Genomic DNA, 6,340 nt, shown 5'->3' with positions numbered 1-6,340 from the left:
GCACAAAACATCAAACTGAATCTCCCTTAGGAATTTAACAGAATCAATTATTAGTCTTTATGAGCTTCACATGCTACCTCTTGCTAATGTGAACAAAGACCACTTATCCATCTACTGGAGGTAGCAATTCTTTCACCGTTCAGCAAAAAGCCACAATCCTTAGCGTTCAGTCTTTTCAGTCTTTCTTAAAATAAAAGTCTACTGTAGGGCAGAGCAGACCAAATCTTCTGCTTCAATTTCTTCACCAAACATTAATACCTTTTAAATATCTTTTACATAAATGTCACAAGACAACAGCAGTTTCCACTTGCAACAGACTTTTCTTGTTAGACTACTGCCTCTCTATTCTTGGCCAAGAAGGTACTGGAAAACAGGGCTCCTGAACCAGTGTCTCTATTCTGGAGCATCATTGTTTTCTAAAAAGAAGCTGTTAGCTCCAGCAACTGGAATTGCTGGATGGAAGCAAAAAAAAAAAGATGGAAAATAGGAATTTTCTTTATCAAAGAAAAGAAGCACCAAACAAATATTTATCTTGGGTAAAGTATGCAGAACAAAGTCTCGGAGATTTTAATTATTTCCCTTGCCCCCTGATATCTACTTCTATAGATTAGTAATGGCTGTAGTCAACTGTATGTTGAGAAGTCATTCAGACCAACTTTGGGATATTATAGAATAGATTTTCCTGCATTAGAAAGAGTCAAGCTATACACAAATATTTAAAGAAACAATCACTACGTCTATCACCCTCAGCAGAATTGTAAATGGATGACATCTTTTCTATGTCAAGTGCAAGGAGGATGGGAAGAGAGAAAAGTCTGAGATACTGTCTCTACATAACAGTGGGTTCACCAGGGAAGGCAATTTTGCTCATATGAAAAGGGAGCTCTAGAACTCTGTAGGAATCAACTTTCCTGTCTCTTGGTTGGATGTTATGGGTTTGTGGAGGCTGTTTCTTTCCTTCCATCATTAGAAGAGACGCCTTAGGTGGCTTGAAGGCTACTGAGTCCTCTTCAATTCTAGTAGCCTAAACCCGAATGAGCTCCATTGATGATGGCTTCTGAGTACCTCTATAGTACTGGACATTGAAACCATAGTTGGACTTCTGAAGGGTTCTTGGTCCAAAAAGTCTCCATTTTTCAGATGAGGGTTAGTTTCTATCTCCATTTCCAGAGTTCATGCTGCTGACACCTAGGCCAGGTAAGGAAGTAGGAGATCTGTAAGTAAACCAGCCTCTGGGATTTTGCTTGGGAGAAAAATGAGATGTACTACTTGGAGATGACTGGGTTGAAGCAATCAGTCTGTCTTCTTTTGTCGTTTCTCCATTGTGTAGCTTCAATTTATGGCTTCCTTTGCCATAGGGTGGTACTCGGTTTCTTCTGTGGTGAGACCTTTATGGGGAGTTTATCACATGTCTGTCAACCCTGCCTTCTGGTCAAAATGATGTATGTTCTCTTGTGTCTGTTTTGTAATTAGAGAATTCATGATGACTTATGTAGTCTTGGCCTTCACCACTGAAACCTTGTTCATTTGGTCACTGGAAGCTGAAGGGTTTATGGAGAAACTATTTTCTCCTTCTTCAACTTTGGAAAGCTGTTGATTCTTCTGATCTGGGATGACTGGATTTTCCACAGAACCTTACTGCACATGTCAGATGAAGGTGGTATCATTGGTGTGGGATCCTCCAGGACATCATCATAACTGAATGCCCCACAATGCATTCCAACTGGCAAAGACATCTCACCTAGAAGTTCACCTGTACTGTGCCCAATAGCCTTCACATCTGGCTCTCTAGATGATGCCATGAAAGACTGTGATCCAGGTGTTTCTATAGAGAGATATCCAGAACTCTGATTCCCATGGCAAAAGTCTATGAAAGTTTTGCAGGTAAGACAAGATGTCAAAAGGGAACATTCTGCAGCTACTGATAAACTAGCAAAGAGTCCCTCCCAAGTATCTCTTATGGAGGGCCTCTATAGACAGCTGGGTTTCAGTGAGGGGTGCAGGATGAAATGGAGGAAAGGTGGGGAAGTCTGCAGCCAGAGCCTTCACCTCAGATAGGAAGCTGAGACTAATAAGGCTCCAGGCCCTCGTCATACTCTAAGCACTGAAGCACTTGGCCAGCCAAGGCCATGACCCAAGTAATGCCAAGACCCAAATGGACCTCAGCTAGGAGAAATAGAATGAAACCAATATGATGGAATATTTCTAATGTCTTTAAAGTTTGGTAATTAGAGTGGCATTAGAATTACGATGATTAATACCAGCAGAGGAGAAGTATAGAGTTTGTCCAATGTGGTTTGACCACTGGATCAGTTATAATCTCTTTGATTTTCCTTTTTCTTTATCTTTGTCAAGTTGATTTTTTCTCTATAGGATTTCATTCAATTTGACAAATATTAGCAAGTCACAGAGTTAATTAATTTCACCTTAAATTTGATTTAAATGTAAATAGATGACATATTGGTTTTTCATTGCATGTTGGCAACAGATAGATATCTAGAGAGTAAATTTTCCACTTCAAAGTCACCTTCCCTGTACCCACCTGGCCCTCATAGTCATCAGCCAGGTGAGATGACTAAAAAAACAAGAGATAGGGTTTCTGAGTAGTTAATAATCAATTTATTAATTAGGCTAGCTGATAAGCAATAAATTGATTTAATTGATTATTAATATAATAGTAAATAATTATTTCTCCCACAGGGAAGCAACCTATGTCAAGATGTAACTGTGGGAAATGATCCTGAAAGTGCTATGTTCCCCCAAAGCCACAGCTACTGAAGAAATTGGAAAAAAAAATGCTCTTATCACCAATATCCTTGTCACTATCAAGTGCTTCAATATCAGAAATTGGTATGGTGTTATCAATGAAATGACACTAAAGAAGATACATTGCCATTTACTCTTCTACTGTGTACTAGGGCCCACAAGATCTTTCCATTGTATTGGCAACTTAAACCTTTTATATGGCAGACTTGTGTCATTAAATGTGAGCTACCTCAGAGCAGGGACACTTTTGTTTTACTATTAGCATTCCCACTTCTCATCATGCTTTGGACTAAGTAAGTACTTACTAAATGCTTTTTCATTCATTCATTCTTCCTATGCTTAGTGGAACATATTGTATCTTAACTTAGTTTTGGCCTTTACTTAATGAGCATTTTATCCTCTTTTTCATAGACATATCTCCCAGTTCCAAATTTACTTTCAGGCTAGAGTCTCAAGGTGGATTAACATCCCCTCAAATAACCAGTTCTTGGCATTGCTTTTGCATTATGATACATGGCATTTACCCAATACTGAAAACTTCTCCCTAGGTTTTCCCATTCTTACTGCCAAAACACCAGATCTGATAGGTAATCGGCAACAATGAAGGTCTTTATTCATCTGGTACTTTCCAACTAAAATTTCAGTTCCTAGAAATAAGTATTTATAAGGCATTAAAAATAGGTTCACATATATTCACCTAAAGGAACACAAATACTTACGAAGGAAAACTAGCCAATTCTTTTTATTCTCTTTTTTCTTCTTCTTTATCCTTAGTGAAATTGTTGAACCACTGACTTGTTGATCTTGGAAGTTTCATTTTTAATACTTGTAGAAGCCAAGTGACAACACAAAGCACTTTTAAGGATATGCCAATATCATTTTTTCTACTTTCACTGTAAGAAAATTAATTTCATGCCCCCCCAAATCTTTAGTTTGCACTTGAATTTATGCATATAGTGTAGATAATAATGCCTACAGAATATAATTTTGGTAATTGTTATGAGTTTTGAATTGGATAGCATAATGATAGTAATGAGAATGGGCATTCACACACACACTCTAATATTTTAAGGGGAGGTCATGTTGTGTAGTTATTGAAGAACTAACATTGAAAGCAGCAAGTTCTTGTTTTAAGTCCTGCTTCTGATACATGTGACCTTGGACAAGTCACTCAACTTCTTGGTGCTATAGACAGAAGTTGTCAGGTGCCCAGCAACATTCCTGACTGAGAGTTACACTGCTAGTAAGAGTGTAAGTTTACAATTTGAACTCAAGTCTTCTGAAGCCCAACTGTAGTACTTTATGTAATATAACCACATTTTCAACATACATATTGACTCTATTTATATGTGGTCTTTGATTTTGGTAAAGATGTTTTGGAGACAGACCATTTTAATAGTTAAAATTTTTGTATGAAATTGATTATTTCTCTTTTCATGTTAGTAAAGAATTGGCACCTCAGACACCATAGACATCCTTGGGATCCAAGTAATTATTCTTGCAAATCAATAACAAAAGCAAACATCTATCACTTAAAGGCAATTAAATGGACTTATAAAACAAAAGTAAACTTATCAAAGATAGCTATTCTACTGGATATAGTGCTGGAATTTTAGACAGGGGGAAGAGTTCAAATCTTTCCTCCCTTTATTTTCATACTTGTAAGAAGGGGATAATAAAAATATCTACTAGAAGGATTATTGTAAGGACTCAAAAAGATAGTACATGTAAAGTTCCTTGTAAAGCTTAAAATTGTATATAAATTTTCTCTATCATTGTCATTTTTGTTATAATTTTTATTATCTACTTGTTTTTTTTTCCTTTTTCCTCCTTTAATTTCATTTGTTAACCTAATCAGACTTTCTCCATTCCCCTAATACCTTCTAACCTTCCTATTTCTATGCCCCCTTTCATTTTCTCAATGTAGATGCAATATGCAACATGGAAGGGAAAAAATATTTTAGTGCCAAGAACTACAGTACTGTGGGAAACGACTTGGCTCATGTAGGCACACAGACCTGAAACTTCTCCAGTACAGGTTTATAACATCCAAGGTCAGTTACACTGCATTTCAAGCAGTTTCAAAACCACAAAACAACAAAACAAAGCAAACACTTTTACTCTCCAGGCATGGACTATTCAAAAAGATTGATTTTCTTTTTATTTCCCTTCCTGAGAATGCCCAAGCCTATGTGAATGAAATGTCCATGAAGCTTGATAAGCTGATTTTGTGTAAACTCCTATTCCAGTGAACAGATGTTATCACCATCTACATTTGAGATATGAAAAAGGGAGCCATTTAAATGGCATTAACCAAAAAAAAATCAACAAAAAATAGGATAAGTTATCCCCTTTCTGCTGGTCTCCAATATTACCAAGTTGTGTTAAGATTAGAGAACTGCAAAGTGACCAGAAGGGAATTTTAATAAACCATTTTGCAGCTTTCACAAATAATTTCCAAGTAAAGAGGAAGGTATGCAAAAACAATTTTATATTTTGCTAACCAGAATCACTGGAGAATAAAGAACAAAGTTTTATTTTTTTCTAGCATGTTTTCAGTATTTGTATATTGCCAACTCTGAGCACACTTCCCCATATCCAATGCACACCAAATATGACCCAGAAAATCGCTCAGAATTGATTTTCCCTTTCATGGTGACTGCAGCCAATTTATTTTTTGTCATTAATAGTGGCACTGCCTTCAAAAGAATTGAGAAAGTGAATCACTGCATATTTCTTTCTTTATTTTGTCAATGTTTCTTTCCCTTGCCAAGTCATTGCTTTTTCAAGATTCTTGAATTTAAAGAAAAAGTAAAACAAAAACATTCCAACCACTTCATTCAAATGAGATCAACTGATGCTGATCACATCCACAGCCAAATTGAAATATCCAGGGACTCTTCATGCAATAAGGGACTACTTTAACTCAAAGTCCTGCTTGAAACAAACAAACATGAAAAAAAAATTATATTAAGCAACAACAAAGAAGTTTTTCACATTTTAAAATGATAGCCTTAAAGGAGAAAATTCCATCAAAGTCTAACAGGTCATTACTAAATTTAATACGCTTTTCAGTCCTGATTTTTATTGCCTATAAGCAAATCAATGCAATGGTTTACTATCACCAACCATAATTTAATAAATGAGAAAAAGTCTCATAATTTTAACATCAAAGAGCATGACAATTTGCCTCTACCATTGCCTAACTAGTCAAATCTCCCTAAAATCAGTGAATCAATAACCATTTATGGAGCACCTACTATGCATCCAATGCTGTGTGGATACAAAAAAAAAAGGGCAGAAGACAGTCCCTGCTTTGGGGATCTCACAATTTATTGAAATGGTCTCCAGTCTGGAGCTAGGAAGGTACATGAATAGATATTCTCAGAATTTTTTTTTTTTTTGCTTTTTAAATGGGGTAGGAAGGTCAGTTGGAGTTAAGTGACTTGCTCAAGGTCACATGGCTAGTAAGTGTTAAGTGTCTGACGCTGGATTTGAACTCAGGTCTTCCAGACTCCAGGGCTGGTGCTCTATTGACTGTGCCACCTAGCCACCCTATTCTCAGAATTTTTTT

General features: G+C 36.5%; 1 pseudogene; it reads right to left on the bottom strand.

Annotated features, from left to right (window-relative positions):
* Positions 1–829: 829 nt before the first annotated feature.
* LOC138170852 (putative monooxygenase p33MONOX pseudogene) lies at positions 830–1,802 on the bottom strand (annotated as a pseudogene).
* Positions 1,803–6,340: the final 4,538 nt, after the last annotated feature.

Source organism: Petaurus breviceps, unplaced genomic scaffold (assembly GCF_028583685.1).
Source record: "Petaurus breviceps papuanus isolate PSGF00001 unplaced genomic scaffold, PetGlider_PUasm1.0 126, whole genome shotgun sequence".
In the NCBI taxonomy this organism is placed as follows: Eukaryota; Metazoa; Chordata; class Mammalia; order Diprotodontia; family Petauridae; genus Petaurus; species Petaurus breviceps.
Note: the sequence above shows the minus strand (reverse complement) of the source record. Positions and strands in the feature narration are given on the sequence as shown.